General features: G+C 42.4%; 1 protein-coding gene and 1 long non-coding RNA gene across 7 annotated transcripts in view; one reads left to right on the top strand and one right to left on the bottom strand.

The window, feature by feature from the left end:
- KLHL24 (kelch like family member 24) overlaps nt 1-5,934 on the bottom strand; it is a 38,467-nt gene extending 32,533 nt beyond the window's left edge. For 3 of the 6 annotated variants that reach the window (XM_077879838.1, XM_077879837.1, XM_077879842.1), the window contains exon 1: nt 5,778-5,934. The gene's annotated coding sequence lies outside the window, so the exon portion shown is untranslated. Of the gene's footprint in view, nt 1-4,653; nt 4,777-5,777 lie in introns of those variants that run through there. The other 3 variants (XM_077879841.1, XM_077879839.1, XM_077879840.1) reach the window with 2 other exon arrangements.
- On the top strand, nt 4,805-6,747 carry LOC144302479 (uncharacterized). Its single transcript, XR_013369383.1, has 2 exons — nt 4,805-5,109; nt 5,682-6,747. It is a non-coding gene; the product is annotated as an uncharacterized LOC144302479 (long non-coding RNA).
- Nucleotides 6,748-19,635: the final 12,888 nt, after the last annotated feature.

Below are 19,635 nucleotides of genomic sequence, written 5' to 3'. Positions count from 1 at the left end.
TAGCTACAAACAGAACTCATAAAGTCTTAACAAGTTAAGGCAAATAACAAAAGTTGATCACAAAAACCAAGATATGGACTACCGACTTTTTCCTACATATGTACACACACACATACCTCTATGCCCTGATTATGCTACAGTTGTGAAGTTACTTTGAAATGTTTCCTTACTCTCAGAAGTAAGTCTAACATGTGTTTACCCTTGGTATTAGAGTATTTCAACTAGGTCAAATTAGGAGATTGTTAATCCTAGCTAAGTAAGTGTTTTTTTCCCAGGGGGCAATAAAATTCCGCGCCAATGCAGGCATCCAAGTCAAGTGAAGAAACATTTGTTTTTCTGTCTGGCACTGGAGTTGCAAAAATTGGATCCAAATCCAATTCAGGACGCTGATGGTTGGGGTACCTGGCTCTGTCACTAGAGCATGTGACTCCACCTTGTGGTTGTGAATTCGCGAGCCCCCCACTAGGTGTAGAGATTACTTAAATAAATTTAAAAAGATAAAGAAATAAAAGAACGGAACTCCAGAACTGATACTAAAATAGATTCAAATTTTCAGTGTTTTGCTGAAAACACAGATTGGAGATTTTCTCATGACTGATCTGGTCTAGAATTGTTACCTTAAGGAGGACAAGGGCAAGGCAATTCATTAAGGCATTTTGACCTAATAGGTAAGGGCAAGGGACAGAAGAGGTCAGTGTACAAAGCCCAAAGGAGCTATAATATCAGAATTGATTTAGAGTGTAGCTATACTGCAACCAAGCTTAATCTTCCTTTAGGATGCAGGAATCCTATACAAAATAAAGAAATTACCATCAGTCTTAAAGATGGTGTGAATTAAGGAGGAGCTTTAAATATTAATACCAAAGAGCAAAGGAAACCAACATTTTCACTAATGTGGTCCCTACAACTAGTGGTAGTGAATTGCCACATACTATGTTCTACATTACTCCATTTTCTCAAATTTAGAGGGCAGGAAACATAAAGACAATCAGAAGACTAACCAAAAAGAGGTTTATCTTTAAAGATATATAAAGCTATAAGACATAAAGTAAAGCAACAGAAGGAAAGCCAGAAAAGTACAACACAGTAAGTTTATTATTTAAAATGACTAGAAAATTATACTGAATACGGCACTACATAAAACCATGCGGTTTTTTATAAATTTCAGATATTTTTACCCTATTTTCTCAAAAGCTAATTTATTTGAAACTTTCTATTTTTTTAAATTTATTTTTTATTGGTGTTCAATTTACCAACATACAGAATAACCCCCAGTGCCCGTCACCCATTCACTCCCACCCCCCCGCCCTCCTCCCCTTCTACCACCCCTAGTTCGTTTCCCAGAGTTAGCAGTCTTTACGTTCTGTCTCCCTTTCTGATATTTCCCACACATTTCTTCTCCCTTCCCTTATATTCCCTTTCACTATTATTTATATGCCCCACAGGAATGAGAACATATAATGTTTGTCCTTCTCCGACTGACTTACTTCACTCAGCTGAAACTTTCTATTTAATGACTTTTTAGAAACTATAAATTCATACTCCTAAAATTTCAATTTAAAGCTTTACTCGTAGTAGTGAGCGGTTCCTGAACCAAGTTTTGCAAATACAGTATTTAAAGTCCAGTCTTTAAGATGTTCTGTTCTTTTCTTTTGAGGGGAGGAAGAAGAGTTTATTTTACATAGCTGAATGAAATAATTTAAGAAATAGTAAATAAACAAGATGTTATTTTCAACATTTTAAATTTCTTAATGGAATCACCAAGAATATATTTACCCACCATAGCCACCAGAAACCAACTGACACTTAAATTTCTTTGTCTAGGATTATAGCAAGTAGTGATTATCTCGTTTACTAGAGCTCAAATGGTCAATACACCGACTGTCATTAATGAGAGAAAAAAAATAAGAAGTGTCTAATGATGAAAAACTTAGCAGTGGGGACGCCTGGGTGGCTCAGCAGTTGAGTGTCTGCCTTTGGCTCAAGGCATGATCCTGGAATCCTGGGATCCGATTGAGTCCCACATTGGGCTCCCTGTGAGGAGCCTGCTTCTCCCTCTGCTTGTGTCTCTGCCTCTCTCTCTCTCATGAGTAAATAAAATCTTAAAAAACAACAACAAACCTTAGCGTCAGACATAACAATATAGTTCTATAACTAAAACAGATTATGATCTTAAATCACAGAACAAAAAAATCAAATTTCTCCATTGTTCTCTCTTGCCTTAGAAGTTTTGGTTTAATATTCCCCAATCCACAAAGGAAAAACTTTGTTAATTATCAAATACCACACCTGTTATCAAGCTGCCTATTGAGCCTACTTGTGCTTCTTGCTAGACTTAATGTGTAAACTTAACATCATTTGGTTTCACCCTGCTTACATGTTTCTTTTAGGTATTTAATGCACTGTTCTATTTCAAAATCAAATTAAATCTGTAAGGACACTACTCTCTGCTCTGCCACTCAAGTCTGAAATCTAGTATTTCAGGGGATCCCTGGGTGGCGCAGCGGTTTGGCGCCTGCCTTTGGCCCAGGGCGCGATCCTGGAGACCCAGGATCGAATCCCACATCAGGCTCCCGGTGCATGGAGCCTGCTTCTCCCTCTGCCTATGTCTCTGCCTCTCTCTCTCTCTCTGTGACTATCATAAATAAATAAAAATTAAAAAAAAAATTTTTGAAATCTAGTATTTCAGATGACTTCTCTATGTATAAAAATACCTTTAACTCAGTGATTTTTATTTGCCTTAGTGGTGACACAAATTATTTACAGAAATAATGTTTAGAAACTATTGAGTAAAGAGTAAAGCCTAATCACTTTTTTAAAAGTGGGCTCCACACCCAGTGTAGTGTCTATTGCAGGGCTTGAACTCACAACTCCAAGATCAAGCCTGAGCTAAAAATCAAGAATTGGGACACTTAGCTGCCTGAGCCATCCAGGCGCCCCAGGCATAATCACTTTTAAACATCAATTTAGTAGACTTTAAGATGTGCCGAATGCTGAGAAATTATAAGCCCGTGGGTGATGAATTTAGGCAGTGACAAACTCATCAATTAAAAGTTTAGCTATTGTGTTTTTTAATAGTAGAAAGAATAAGGATTTAAAAATGTCAACAGTTGTCAGATGGCCAGTTGTCAGATGTTTTAGTCACACAATTAGAATTACACAAAATGTATTTTTCATATATTTATATGGATATACTTATGACGTTATTTTATTTACATTTTTCAGCACAGTCCATACCTAAATATTAATATATTTTTGAAATTCGAGTGAAGATGACTACACCAGAAGGGCAGCTTCTGTGATCCCCAACTATCTTATCACTTGTGCATTGAGGGCATTTAACATATCTAAGTAAGTACAAAATGCAAACCTTGAAAAAAGATGTCTCAAATTTCTAAGTAAAAGTATCCACAAAAATAACTGTGATCATTTATTTAATAAATAGTATTTTTTTTTTCACAGTTTTGACTTCTGGGTTTTCATGAAATGACAGAAAAACAATAAGTTAAAAGTTTTTGAAAAAGCATTAAGGTTTTATCAATTTGAACAAAAGCTAGTAAAGATTTAAATTAAAACGTACAGCCTTAACTCAAAATATTTCTTTTTCCTTTTCGGAGACTAAGTCACAGGCTTTGTCTAGATAGGCTTTTGAATGTTGATTTAAAAAAAGGTTAGAGGTTTGCATTTTTTTAATTTAAATTTATTTTTTATTGGTGTTCAATTTGCCAACATATAGAGTAATACCCACTGCTCATCCCGTCAAGTGTCCACCTCAGTGCCCATCACTCAGTCACCCCCACCCCCCGCCCACCTCCCCTTCCACCACCCCTAAGAGGTTTGCATTTTGTACTTATTTAGATATGTTAAATGCCCTCAATGCACAAGTGATGAGATAGTTGGGGATCACAGAAACTGCCCTTCTGGTGTAGTCATCTTCACTCGAATTTCAAAAATATATTAAGAATGCCTAAGAAATGCGAACTGCTCATAATATTCAGTTCCTGCTTCACCCAGGAAACTCAATCTACCTTCTACAGAAATGTATTAGGTCTTGGGTGAATTCCTATAAATTCACAGGAAAAGAAAATTTGATAAAGCCCAAGTACCCTATTAACTCCAAACTGCATCTTCAACACATTATGGCTAAAATGATTTCCTTTGAGATTTTATTAACGTCCTCTTAGTTTCCAATTTTAAAACAACACATTTGAAATTTACTCAAATTCTGAATTACCGTGGGCTTAATATAGAAGAGTGGACCACAGTCCTCTAAACCAGGAAAACAATTCATCTAACCGGGGTACTTCAGATACTTCCGTACTCTTAACTTTTAGGAAGATACCCTTAAGCTATCTTTCTTTCTTTTTTTTTTTTTTTTTAAGGAGAATGCTGATTTTAATCATAGTCGACACCAGGCAGGTTTTAAACCTATTTTACGTTCCTTATAAAGATTAAACTCAGCTGGTGGACCTCAAAGACGATAGCTACCAACTACTAAGGCGTAATTCTTAAAAAGCCGCTTGAAACCAAGTGATTAATCACTAAGATCAACTGTGAATAGTGATGCCTGCCCCATCGTCCGTATTTCGCTACTTAAGCCTTGTTTACAGAACCAGCAAGAACAGATTCGTCCGAGGACTTCCTTCCCACCACCTCGGCAATGAAGCGACACTCGGTAAACGGGGCCAACGTTCCGGTCCTCCCAGGGCGGCGGCGGCCCGGCCTGCGCCGCAGCCCTTCCGCGGGGAACGCGCGCCGCGGGCTCCCGCGCGTCCTCCAGATCACCTTCACCGGGGCGGGGGGAACGGCTTGGGCAGAGCGACAGCACAGCCACCAATCGTCACCCGCAACACGCCCCGTCGTCCCGCCCGCAGCACGCCGCGGGCGCCCAATCCCCGCCGTGGTGACACTGTGCGCCCCGAGCGTCCAGAACTCGGGGGCGGGGACGTTAGGGACTAAATTAAGGAACCGCGTCCGGGACTGGTAGGAAGGTGGGGAGGCTAGGCGGAGACTCCGCCGGCTGAGCGCCTGCGTCCCCGCCCGCCCCGACTCCCCGGGGACGGTCGCTCTAGGGCCGGATTCCCGGCCCTGGCTCAGCCGCCATCCGTGGTAAACAAAGGCTCGCGGGGGGTGGGGGCGGGGGTAACGGTCAGGTGACGGTGCCTAGCACATTTCGCAACCGATTCCCTGGGACCCTCCTTGACCCCGTCAGTCCTCCCCAACAGGACCAGCGGTCGCCCCCGCCAAACCAAACGGCTTGACTCGAGACCTTCGCATTCTCAGTGCTTTCTTCCATTAAAAAAAAAAAAAGAGCCGCGTCGGGTTCAAAGCCCATATGCGCAACATGCGGGACCCGTCTGCCCAGCTCTGTCCGCCAGCTGCCCCGGCCCCCGGGGCGGCGGGGTGACCCGCACCTGCCACCCCCAGCCCCCGCGGCCATGCTCCTCCCAACCCGCCCCCAGCGGGCCGCGCCAGCAACGCCGCGGTTCCGGGGCGGTAGTGCCAGGAGGCGGGGGTGCCCTCCCTTGAGGACTGCCGTTAACTGCGCTAACAGAAGAGCCCCCCCAGGGTGCCCCGGAGACCCCGCACCCCAGAGACCCTGCAAGTGCCAGGCGCAGTCTCTCCTCAGACCCCTACGTCTGGCTGCGAGACGCCGGCCGACGCTGGCTTCTCTCCTGCAGACACCCCCACGGTGGCGACCTCAGCTGCCCCTCCGCCCCCGGCTCGGGCCGGTTCCTCGCCTCTCGGCCACTCCCGGAGCTGTCATCCCCGGGTACCTCTCGGCGAAGGCTGGAAACGGCCAGCAGCGGCGGCCCCTGCGTTCCCCGAGCGGCCCGCGGCGCAGCGCTCTCGCCAGCGCCGGCGTCTCCCTCCAGCCGCCAGTGTTTGCCGCAGCTCACAACAAAGGAAACATGTGACCGTCCGGGCCAAAACACTGAGCGTCACCGACCCCGACGGCCAATCCGAGTGGGCGCCCCCCGCCCCGGGGCACCCTGGGATATGTAGTTCCCACTCTGGGGGCGCCCGCCGGGGCCACTTGGGTGTCCCGCTATAGGGCGGGTGTCGTTGCGGACTGTGAGGAGACCCAATCCAGGGGTTGCTGATTCGGAAACCCTTTGTTTTAATTAGAGACGGGTTAAGGAACTCCATCCATGTTAGGAGCCTAGTGGGAAACCTGAGTCGTATGTTTATTGCCACGTCCCAAGGCAAGAGCACATTACCAAGAATTCTCAGAACCTTAGAGCGTGGGCCGAAGCATAGAGATCTTTTTATTGGACTCCTTGCTACACAATCGGGAAATTGGAGGGCCTGAGGGGTGAAAGGGACTAGAACTTTAGTCGCTAGACGGCTCGGGGAAACTTTCCTCTGCCAACCTGTTCATGTCAGTCCTATCAAATCCTAGATTACCTTTTTATTTTAATTGTACATACAATGTTGTCGCAAATCCCTATTTTTCCAGGCAGATAGATTTCTCAAAGGACGTTATTCTGTCCCTTTGTTTCTGCAAATATTTTTTTCAAGGATGAGTACACCTCCTGCTTTTGAAACACTTAACTAGTTTTTGGCTTCTGATACCAGAATTATAACCTCTCTCTTCTATATTTTATGAATACAGTCATGCCTTTGTTAAATAATGGAATGTGTTCCAATGACCAATGGTGGAAATAATAAAGAAGACATCTGTCCAAGCCTTTTAAATATGCTTTTTAGGCCTCTTTTCCATCTCTTTATTAAAAAATTTTTTTTAAAGATTTTATTTATTTATTTGATAGCACAAGCAGGGGAGAAGGAGAGAGGCAGAGAAGTAGGCTCTGCACAGAGCAGTGAGCCTGATCAAGGGCTGGATCCCAGGACCCTGGGATCATGACTGGAGCAGAAGGCAGATGCTCAATTGACTGAGCCACCCAGGCTCCCCTCCATATTTTTATTAAAAATGCTCAGGGAAGCCTGGCTGGCTCAGTTGGAAAAGCCTTCATGTCAGCATGGTGAATTCAAACCCCCACCTTTGGTGTAGAGATTACTTATGGTAATAAAACTTTGAAAAGTGCTTACCAGTAGGCTTATATATTAAGTATTTAATAAATATTGAATGATATTAATATTATTTATTAAGCTCCAGACTTAGTGGAGCTAAGCAGCCTGGGTGGCTCAGTGGTTTACCGCTGCAGCCTTCAGCCCAGGGCCTGATCCTGGAGACCCGGGATCAAGTCCCATGTGAGGCTTCCTACAAGGAGCCTGCTTCTTCTCCCTCTGCCTGTGTCTCTGCCTCTCTCTCTCTCTGTCTCTCATGGATAATAAATAAAATCTTAAAAAAAAAAAAAGAAAGCTGTCATCCCCATCCCTCATCCTTCCAATATGATTACTGGTTAAATCATTATTGAATGTTTGTAATTAAGACTGTGTATTTATTATTCAGTGTTGAATCAAATAGTACACAATTTCCTTTCTCGTAGGGCTTTTTGTTTTTTTGTAGAGTATGAAGCCATGACCCTCACTGCGTTCATAAAGTCCTAAATCCCTGAGAATGCATACAAGATCCTTCCTGATGCACCCTGGGTTCTACCTCTGCAGCCTGAATACCAGTCTCAATGAACTACCCACAGTTGCCCAAAGGACTTTCTCCCCAGGCCATTCCCATCTATACCTGTGCCCTATGCTTCTTATGCCACCTCCATTCCTTCAACCTAATCACTGAGCTAACTCCTGCTTTTCCTTCTAGGAATCCTGGGAAAGTCTTCCCTCTCTATTGCCCTTTGGACCAAGTATCTCCCCTCTGTCTTCCCACAGCAGCCCTTCCTTACTCCTTCTCAGCAGTTATCACACTAACTGTCCATGTTTATTTACATGTCTCCCTCAACCGAGATCCCTGAGGTTAGGGATCATGTCCTTTTTTTCTTGTTTTTAATTTTATTTTTAAGTAATCTCTATGCCCAATGTGGGGCTTGAATTCACAGCTCCGAGATCGGGAGTTACATGCTCCACCAGCTGAGCCAGTCAGGCATCCAGGGATCATGTCTTACTAATTTTGTGTCATTGCATTCCCAGTAGATGTTCAATATTTATCTGTTAACTGATGGAATGATCTCTATTTCTTGAGGTTATGGGGACCTGAGTGAAAAAATAATTGGCACCAGATGCCTTAGGATCCACTTGGACTTATCTATATGAGAAGATACTCAGACTCTCTTGGGGCAGATGGATGCAGGGTGATCAATCACAGTTCTGAGAATAGAAGAGATTGAGGGGACCCACAGAACAGGTAGCCCTCAAGCGAGGCAGTGGACTAATGGTGGGTATGGGAGCTCCTCAGGCAGCCAGAGTATAGGTAGTTTCAGCATTGGTGGAGGGCCCTGGGAGTCAGACCTACCCTACGAATCAATGAGTATGGCCCGGTGGCAGCCTTTTCCTTACCTAATAGAAACAGAGCTGTCAAGTCCAGGGGGAATCTACTGAAGTTGAGTGAGATTAAGCTGTAACGTGATTCATTTTGTGCAGTGTTTATAGTCCAGGTTGGCTTAGTCATATGAAGGAGATAGCTACTTGGAGTGGGGGGATCAGAAGTTCTTCAGACCTATTTCCTCTCTTTTCAGGGATTTAGCATATCGTGTCATATAACACATGGCACTCTGTGTTTTGCTCTCCAGTGGTCTGAAGGTGGCCTATCATCCATAGTTCTTCCAGCCGTTCTTTTTTTTTTTCTCTCCAGCTTGCTCCCCTTCTTCATACAGACAACCATCAGGACATAGTGAATCATCATCATTACCTAAGCATATGGAACACTTTCAGATCTTTCTGCCTCCCCCCTTGGCCTCTCACACATAAAGTCCCTCTGCACTATTGTAGTAGAATTGTTGGTCATTGGTTAAGGCTCTTGTGCCACTTCTCCTAGTGGGCCTCCTCTGATTCTTAACTCTTTCCTTGACCTGCTGTGAGGCTGGGCATATGTCTCAGGTCTTTTGGAATGTGACACTCTCACTATGTTTATACTTAGTCCCTGAATGCAACTGGGTCATTTGATTTCCCCTGCAACAAATCCTAGTTGCAAAGCACTGATAAATGGAGAGTTTATTGAAGGTTTCACAAAGAATCATACGGGGGGCACCTGGGTGGCTTAGTCGATTAAGTGGCTGCCTTTGGCCCAGGTCAGATCCTGGGGTCCTGGGACTGAGCCCCACATCAGGCTCACCGCTCTCCAGGGAGTCTGCTTCTACCTCTCCCTCTGCCTCCTGCTCCCCCTTCTTGTGCTCTCTGTCAAATAAGTAAAATCATAAAAAAAAAAATCATATGGCATTCCACACTGAAAAACTCTGTAACAATTCCCTTCAAACATCTCTGCTCCCTCATCTCGGCTTCTCTTTTGGTACCAGTTACTACTCTTTTCCCATCAGACACCCTCTCTTGGGGCCTCTCTCCAGCCACAAGTTTTAGCTTCCTCCCTTTTCATGATCTCTGCCGACTTCCTCCTGGACACCTCTGTCTCTTTTTTGGCAATTTCCATTTTCACACTCATCTTTCTTTTTTTTAATTTTAAAAAATATTTTATTTATTTTAGAGAGAGAGTGCACACACGGGCGCACACAAGTAGGGGGAGGAGCAGAAGGATCTGCGTGAGCACAGATCCCAACACAGGGCTAGATCCCTCAACCCTGAAATCATGATCTGAGCTGAAATTCAGAGTCAGAAGATGAACCAATTGAGCCACTAGGTGCCCCACATATTCCTCATCTTTCAAACAAGAGTTCCATTCTTCAGAAGATAGAGAACAGTGGGGTGCCTGGCTGGCTCAGTTGGAGGAGCATGCTACTCTTGTTCTTGGGGTTGTGAATTCAAGCCCCATGTTGGGTGTAAAGATTACTTAAATAAATAAAACTTAAAAAAAAAGATGACAGAGAATAGCATAAATAACAAATGATCTTTGTCCACCCCACCTCCATCTCATTTTCCTCCACAGACAATTTAACATCTCAGCAAGTCTATTACACAATACCACCTCAGAGTGTTGAGTGAAGGGAAGAGTAAACACAGTACATTATTTGCTCTTGGCACCCGAGTCTCCAGTCTTGAGGCCCACCCCTCCCTCCCTTCTCTGGTGAGGTTAGATGTGACTCATCTCTGAAGCCCTATGAATACAGAGGTCTGACTCTCCCTGGCTGTATGGTTACCGGAAAAAGGTTTGTGAGTTGCCCCCTTGAGGTCCCATGCCCATCCCAATCTAGACAGTCTAACCCACTAGGCCAGTTGAAGCTTAAGGTCAAACACAGTAGCATTAGGTTTCAACAAAGGAAGATATAGCTGGAAAATTCTCCACGTTGGGATCTGGGAAAAGAGGTAAGCTGCTACCTGGAAGGTGAACTCCTTCTCCCCATCCCTGAACTTTTCCCTCATGAGCAGTCTGCCACGAGGTGTTTTTCCTCACAACTGAAACAAACACATCTCTGCTGGTGGGGTGGGGTGGTAATTCTTGCTTTGTTCTTGAAATTATCACAGGTTGAGGTCAATGAGATGCTAGTAGTCAGTGCCTTGGTGGCTTCAGGATCCTGTTTGTTACCAAACTTGCTATACTACGTGCAGATAAGGGTGACTGGTCATCACCATGAGTCCCAGGCTCTGACTTCAGGGGCTGAGGCATACTCGCACCCTTCCTGCTCTGTGATGCCAAACCCTGCTCTACTCTTCATTTTTTTTTTTTTTTTTTTGCCCAGAGGAGATCTGATTTCACCTCCGTTTCTGCTTCTTTAATTCCCCAGTAGTGAGAATTCAGGTGACTTCTTTGATCTCAGAAGAAACTTTGGGGCACTTGGGTGGTTCAGTCAGTTAAGCATCTGATTCTTGATTTTTGGCTCAGGTCAAGATCTCAGGGTCATGAGATTGAGCCCCACATCAGGGGCATCTGCTTAAGATTCTCTCTCTGCCTCTCTCTCTCTTTCTCCCCCAGAAGAAATCTGACATTCTGGAAAAGTTTTGTCATAAGTTACTCCTGGCCTGATTGCCCTAGGTAGACCTGATTCTCTGTAGCACCCCATAACCTCTTTATACATAGCTTGCTGCAAATCCCTCTCAAGTATGAACACACATAAAAAGTATCTTCTTTTGTTCATAGTATCCAGTCCCAAGCTTAGGTCAGTTAAAAAAATGACTCCCCGCTCTTAGCTCGCTCAGCAATCTGTCCCACAGATGGTTGAGTCCATATAGAATTCTTGTTGCTGGCTCCAGTGGATTTTAACTCCATCTCTAGTTTCTTGCTATCCTGTGACATTTAAGAGGCATATATAATTCCAAATCAATCTTTCACTGCTATCCCTGGCACTGCTCTCCTTCCAAATGACTGCAGTTTCTGAGATTGTCTTGTCCATCTGTGTGGTTCCCTTTTGCCTGATGGGCAGCCCTCCCAGGAATTGAGCATATATGAAGGGTCTGAACCTGTCCAACAGTATCTGCAGCAGACCTCTCCTGTTCTTGAAAGACCCCATCCAGTTTTTTTGTTTTGTTTTGTTTTTAAGGATTTTATTTATTCATGAAAGACACACAGAGAGAAGCAGAGACACAGGCAGAGGGAGAAGCAGGCTCCCTGCAGGGAGCCCAATGTGGGACTCGATCCTAGGACCCCGGGATCACAACCTGAGCCAAAGGCAGATACTCAACCACTGAGCCACCCAGGTGCCCTGACCCCATTCAGTTTTTTTTTTTTTTAAGATTTTATTTATTTATTCATGAGAGAGAGGGGGGAGAGGGCTGAGACATAGGCAGAGGGAGAAGCAGGCTCCATGCAGGGAGCCTGATGTGGATCCCAGGATCCCAGGATCACACCTTGGGCTGAAGGCACATGCCAAACCGCTGAGCCACCCAGGCGTTTCCCCATCCAGTTTTTAAAGAAATTGTGCCTGTTGAGGTTGGCATACTAATCTCCAGCCTGAGAATTCTCTTTCGTAAGCTTACTTGATGCTATGCTCATCAGATTGTGTCTCTCTGATACCCTCCTTTAGAACTGTGTAATCTCCCCAAAGCTCTAATGCAGATCTTAGAGCAGTTCCCATACACTGATAGGCCAGGGACCATCCTGACTTGTGCTATGTCATTTTTCACTTCTTCCATAAGCTCAGCACTCTCTCCCTAGGAAGACTGAAAATCCGTTTAGAGTTGCAGAGTCTAGGTTCACATTTTGGCTTTGTTTCTTAGTAACTACATATCCTTGAGTAAATTACTTAATCTTTCTTGTCTGTAAAAAGAAGGATAAAAACACCTACTTCCTAGAATTGTTGTGAAGATGAAATGAGAAGAAGAGCAAAAATGAGAGAAGAGCAAAAAATACATACAATGCCTGCAAGATAGTAAGTGCTCCATAACAACCAAAGCAGTTACTGCTGTGATTACATTCCCCTCCTCCACCATTTCTAGCTATGTCCTCTATGCTTTGTCCTTTGCTCTAAGAATAGGAGGGGTAAAGAAGGAAACAAAGGAAGAGTAACAGAACTTATAACCTCTGTTACCTGTATTTGAAAAACAAGCCAAAGCAGCCTTTCTGAATACTTACCAGGGTCCGTCCTCTAACTTCTTTTGTCTTTTCTAGTGGGCATTTGTAAGATTAAAAAAGAGAGACTGGGGATGCCTGGGTGGCTCAATGGTTGAGTGTCTGTCTGCCTTTGGCTCAGGTTGTGATCCCGGGGTCCTGGGATCGAATCCCACATCAGGCTTTCCGCAGGGAGCCTGCTTCTCCCTCTGCCTATGTCTCTGCCTCTCTCTCTCTGTGTCTGTCATGAATAAATACATAAAATCTTTTTTAAAAAGTAATAAATAAATTAAAAAGAGAGACTGACTACCAGATGTAGGAAAGCAGTTTCCTCTGCTCTTAAAATATCCATACTCAAAGACTACATAGCTGGGCATAAACTGTGGTTGCCTCTGAGTTGCAGATCAGGGGGCTAGTAGTCAGGGGTTGAGGGAGACCTATGACTTTTCCAGTAAGCTTATGACATTAAAACAAAACAAAAAACAAAAACACCACGTGCACACACACACTTTTTAAATTAAACAAAAATGTTTTTAAAAAACCCTTGTCTGACAAATGTGATCAAATAAGCATCCGGAGTTCACCATTGTACAATCTCCTTTGCTTCCAGCCCCAGATCTCTCTCTGTGACTGGCCTAGAAACAGCAGGCCTCCCAGGTCACCGGTGCACAGGGACAGATACTCTTGACCCTGCTTATGACAGCATCACAAACACATGCCTGACATACTTTGGATAGCCAGCCTGGTTCTATTACTGGTACATGAAAGTTTTGCTCCGGCAGCAAATCTCTAAATTTAGATGCTTTTCAGGATGAACTCTGAGTGATCTTTGTCCTGAAGACTGGTAAGGAATTGGAGGGCACCTTGCTTTTTATTTATTAATTCAAGTGCCAGAGTAGATGTTTCATAATATGAAACTTATGAAGATTGCCATAATGGAAAATAAAATAAAATATAGGAAGTATCTAAGATTTATAATTCTCATAAAAATTTTACCCTGAGTTTCTTTTTTTTAAGATTTATTTATTTATTTGAGAGAGAGAGAGAGAGTGAGCGAATGGCGAGGGGCAGAGGAAGAGAGAGAGAGAGAATCTCAAACAGACTCTATGTCCACCACACAGCCCTATCTCACGACCCTGAGATCATGACCTGAGCTGAGATCAAGAGTTGGACACTCAACTGACTGAGCCACCCAGGTGCCCTTCCTTTTTTTTTTCCACTTCAGTATGCAAAGCATTACCATATTATAGTAATACATCACAGTAATAACTTTGCACACTCAAATGAAATAAAAACTAGTCCAGGGTAAAAATTCTTCTCCTGATAAGTCTATGGAGATGTTCAGAATTAATATAATTCAGGAATTTAGTTCTCATATAACGTCAAAAAGCTTAAATGTTGTCATTTCCATTAAAGAAAAGACAATTTCACAAATGAGAGAACTTTAGGGAATGATAAACTTACTTTAATAAAGAACCAGCTCCTTGAAAGTCTAGCCACACCAGAGTTTTTTCTAGTATAGTCAAAATATTTTTATGTATTTATTTTAAAATTTCTACTGGGATATATCTGACAATTAAAAATTGTATGTATTTAAAGTATACAACAAAGATTTTATATATATATACAAAATGTATAAATGTACATATATATATACATATATATACACACATTGAGAAATGATTACCACAATCAAATTAACATAACTGTCACATCAGATAGATACCATTTTTTAAAAAGATTTTATTTTTAAGTAATCTCTATACCCAATGTGGGGCTTGAACTTACAACCCTGAGATCAAGAGTCACATACTCCAGCAACCAAGCCAGCCAGGCACACCACTATTTTCTTCTTTTTTATGTGGTAAGAACACTTAAGAGCTTCCCTCTTAGCAAATTTCAAGAATACAACAAAATACTGTTAACTGTAGTCACATTGTTGTACATTAGATCCCAGGACTTACTCCTCATCTTGCCTAACCAAAACTTTGTACTTTGGTCAACATCTTCCACTTTTCTCAGTCCCTCAGCCCCTGGCAATCACCATTCTGTTCTCTGCTTCTATAGATTCAACTTTTTTTAGATTCCATATATAAATGAGGTCATGTAATATTTGTCTTTCTGTGTCTGGCGTACTTCACCTAGGATAATATCCTCCAGATTCATATATATTGTTGTAAATGGCAGAAAAAATATATGTATAATATTCCATATTATATATTCCATAATATATAATATTCCATATTTTATATATATATACAAAATGTATATATACACATACACATTCACACATTTACCAGGGTTTTTAAAAAATATTTATTTACTTTAGAGAGAGAGAGTGGTGGGGAATGGCAGAGGGAGAGGGAGAGAGAGAGAGGGAATCTCAGGTAGACTTCCCACTGAGCACAGAGACTAACGCAGGGCTCGATTTCATGAGATCATGACCTGGGCCAAAATCAAGAGTCAGGTGCTTAAGTGACTGAGCCACCCAGATGCCCCCTCAACCAGGGTGTTTTTATGGAGAGTCAGAAGGTAATTTTTGGATTTTAAATGGACTGGGTTCAGATCCTGGCTCTGCTACCACTAATAGTGGATGGATGGTTTATTTAACTGCTTCTTTGATGCTTTGTCTGAAAATACATTCTAATAATGTATTTTGTTATGAGGAGTAAATGACAGCTTATAAAAGGAACACATAGGCCTCAATAATATTAAGTATTATTCAGTCAGGACATAATGGTAAGTATTATTCGTCAAGATATAACGATAAGTACCAATATGACAGGAGCTAACGTGTTGATGTGTCCTAGTGAAGGAAGATTCTTCCTGTTTAACAAGGAACAACACAGGGTAATGAAAAAACACAGAAAAAAGAGAAATCCTGGGGGGACCCTGCCATACCTTACTCAGTCACCCTGGACAAATCACCTAAACCCCTTGGGATCCAATTTCCTCATTTCTAAAAAGAGCACAGTACCTTGTGCCTATGAGGGCATTTGGCTAGACTGTTTCCAAAGGCCTGTCCAGTTTTGGAAGTACAGGAAGTCTGCATATTTCCTTATTGCAAAGACATCATTGGAAAAGTTCTTTTAGTTCAAGAAGCACCCAAATCAGGACATACCTGGGGGTACAAAAAAATTCTTTGGGAAGGAATTGGATCCTATAAGAGGCTACACATGACCAGAAATCAAGTTGCAGGTCTGGGAGTGGAAAACCTGGTTGACAGGCTAAGGAAACTAGGGAAGATAAATTTGCCTCCTCCACTGAACCTTTAAAACAACTCAGTTGTGAAGCTCTGCCCTTCACAAAGCCTCTTTAAGATGCATCCCTGGCTGAGCATCTCCTCCCCATGCAAGTCCCTCCTCCTCTGGAGGGGGAGCCCTGAGCCAACCTGCCCTCTCAGTCACCCTGCTCCTGTATTGAACTCCAGTTTGCCCGGCTCACAGCCTTTCTTGTGGGACTTGTTGCCACTCCAAATGCAGCCCCCAGCTCTTATTATTTTTAGCTCTCAACTCAGGGACTTTTTAGAGTAAACAACCCCATGCACCAAGGAATTCACATTACTGGCTTGTGCTCTCCCTCTGACACTCTCATTAATCCCTTGCTGTAAAAAGAAGAAATGAATTTTATTTATTTATTTATTTATTTATTTATTTATTTATTTATTTATTTATTCATAAGAGACACACAGAGAGAGGCAGAGACATAGGCAGAGGGAGAAGCAGGCTCCCTGTGGGGAGCCCAATGAGGGACTCAATTCCAGGACCCTGGGATCACGCCCTGAGCCAAAGGCAGACACTCAACCACTAAGTCACCCAGGTGCCCCGAAATGAATAGTTTTTAAAGTTCCTTTTTCCCCAATTTAAAAGTATTACATGCCAAGTAGACAACTTTTGAAAGGACTAAAAAGAATTTGGGTGTTATCTGTGATCTTTCAACCCAAAGATATCTACTCTTAGCAGTATGTTTCCAATCTTTTACTTCTTTATGTTTATATTGATACATCTATAGCTATTTATACATATTTTTTGCATATTTGCTACTATATATACAAAATAAACACATATTAACATTTTATATGTGGCTTTCTATTTCTTTCTCTCTGATCTGTTTCCATCTACCTCTTGGAAGTCCCAAGGATGCTGACCTGTAGGTTGGAATTAGCTTTCATTAGTATGTTATTACTAAATATTGAAATCAGTTGGAGTTTTATATGCTAAAAAAATGATGTCTCTCCACAAACTGAAGATCATATAGGCTCATCAACTCTGCAGACATGAATCCCAGGACAAATTTAGTTTTGATTTTTAAAAAAGATTTTATTTATTTATTTGAGAAAGTAAGCGCACAAGTGCATGTGGGCAACCAGGTGGGGGGAGTTTAGAGAGAGAGGGAAAGAGGATCTCAAGCAGACTCGATGTTGAGTGCTGAGCTCGCCCCAGGACTTGATCTCATAAGTCCGGAATTATGACCTGACTGGAAATCAAAGAGTCAGATGCTTAACCCACTGAGCCACTCAGACACCCTATCCTGACATTTAAAATTTTTATATTCCTCCGTTTCTTTTTCTAGTAAGAGAGAAATTTGCAGTAGGATTAAAATAAATCTTTCATTAAAATACAATTCATGGGGGATCCCTGGGTCGCTCAGTGGTTGAATGTCTGCCTTTGGCCCAGGGTGTGATCCTGGAGTCCCGGGATCAAGTCCCACATCAAGCTCCCTGCATGGAGCCTGCTTCTCTCTCTGCCTATGTCTCTGCCTCTCTCTGCTTCTCATGAATAAATAAATAAAATTTTTAAAAAATACATATATATATTTCAAAATGTCATTATGGTATCAATATGACTATTTCATATGTATTACTCATGGGCTCAGAATTTGTTTACTTACTATTTTACATATTTTTTTTCACTTAATACTTCACTGGGGACATTTTCTGTGGTTTAAGTGCACCCAGTTAACTTCACATTAACAATGAGAACAATAACGGCAACATTCTCTGAGCGCTACTCTAGGTGTTTGTTAAGCGCTTTACCTGAAGTACCTTATTTAATCTCCACAACAGCACTGGGATAGCAACTATTATTAGCTAACTCCACTTTTAAATTTTTTTTTTTTTGAGAGAGAGAGAGAGAGAGAACATGAGCAAGGGGGAGGGGCAGAAGGAGAGGGAAAGAATCTCAAGTTGATTTCCCAAGGAGCATGGAACCCAACATGGGGCTTGATCCCACAACCCTGAGATCATAACCTGAGCAGAAATCAAGAGTCAGAGGCTCAATCGACTGAGCCACGTAGGTGTCCCTGAGACTCAGGAACAATAAGTACTTTGCTCAAAGAATGAAGCTTAGAAATTCTGACTCTACTCCAGGGTCTGTGCTCCTTCTGAATCATTACAGCTCTTTTTGCTTTATAATACGCATTGGTAGATGGGCTATATTTTGCTCAACTACTCCATTGGTTTTGGGTACTTATATTGCATCCAGTTTTTTTCTCCAATTTTGATAACTCTGTAAAGGACATCTTTCTGCATATATAGTGTTTTGCTTCTACTGCATGATTTCCTTATGGTCAGTTCTCAGAAATGGAAAGGGAAAATAATTTTCCTCAAATGCTTTATTCAAAAGGACCTTATTGGAAGAGCTGTTGAGAGAAGACAAGGAAAATTTATTCAGTTCTTTCGCCACAGGCTCTGAGCCTGAGCACACCCCGCCCCCCAACTTTAAGTGTGGGAGACAGGAGATGGTACTGAGGAATCTTGTCCCTTTCATGCTGTGTTTGGTGTCTCTCCCGTTACAGAACAGTGGACTTCCTATTATCATAACATTTTTTTAAAGATTTTATTTATTTATCTATAAAGATTTTATTTATTTATTCATGAGAGACACAGAAAGAAAGGCAGAGACAGGCAGAGAGAGAAGCAGGCTTCCTGCGGGGAACCTGATGCAGGACTCAATCCCAGGACCCTGGGATCATGACCTGAGCTAAAGGCAAACACTCAACCACTAAGCCACCCAGGTGCCCCTATCATAACATTTATCTCAGGCATTTCAACATTTGTATTATGTTACCCTCACTTAAAGGAAAAGCCTGTTTTTCATCTTTGTACCCAGGATTAACATAATCTCCAGTACATAGTAAGTGCTTAATAGATGTTTGTTGGGTGAACAGATGAAGGATAGAGAAAGAATTCTTGTAAATGTGAGCTCTCAGTTCAATGGAATTAACTATGATAGTAAACATGAATACTTCCTAGGGTATGTATTAAGTATTGAGGTATGTATTAAGTCTTTTTATTTAAAAAAATTTTTTAAAAGATTTTGTTTATTTGAGAGAGAGAGAGAACAAGAGGAGGGAGGGGAAGAGGGAGGGGGAGAAGCAGACTCCCCACTGAGCAGGGAGCCCAACATGTGGTTCTATCCCAGGACTCGGAGATCATGACCTGAGCAGGAGGCAGACATTTAACCAACTGAGCCAACCAGGCACCCCAAAGTCTTTTTATTTTGAAGCTTTATGGGGTCGTGCCTGCTAGAAGATGCTGTCCCTCCCGAGGTTAGCAAATTCCTACAGATAGCAAACAACTCCCTTAGGAGAGTATCTTTCATGCGTAAGACCATTATCTCAACCTCCTGTCTTAGCAGGTTCTCAAAGGGGCTCTCACCTTTGGGCCACTGTTCCCATCTTCATCACCCCAGAGCTAGGTTCCTGGCAACTAGAGACAGCCCCAAAGCCCTAGAGTTTGCTGAAATTATTTAAACTAGCCAATTCTAATCCTGCTTATCCTGCCTCACCTATTCCTTCCTGTTCTTGGCTATTTTTCCCCCCTTGCTTCCTCTGCCTTCTGATTGGTTCTAGTGCTTCCTCATGTAGCACTGTGTGGTATATAGTGTGCCCCCTTTCCTTGGGAACTATGAGTAACTATGTTTTCAATCCAGTCATCTCCTCATGTGTTGGCCTCACTATACTTGAATAATAATGAAACCTACATTTTTAGACAAGGTACTAAACTTGACAATGGCTAAGATAATGGTAGCTGAAATATTGTGATAATGGAGGGGAATAGTAGGGCTACAAAATGTAACTGACAATAATAGTGACATTAACTACAGGGTATAATGGGTAATGTCTAG

Source organism: Canis aureus, chromosome 31 (assembly GCF_053574225.1).
Source record: "Canis aureus isolate CA01 chromosome 31, VMU_Caureus_v.1.0, whole genome shotgun sequence".
NCBI lineage: Eukaryota > Metazoa > Chordata > Mammalia > Carnivora > Canidae > Canis > Canis aureus.
This window is presented reverse-complemented; position numbering and strand designations above follow the sequence as displayed.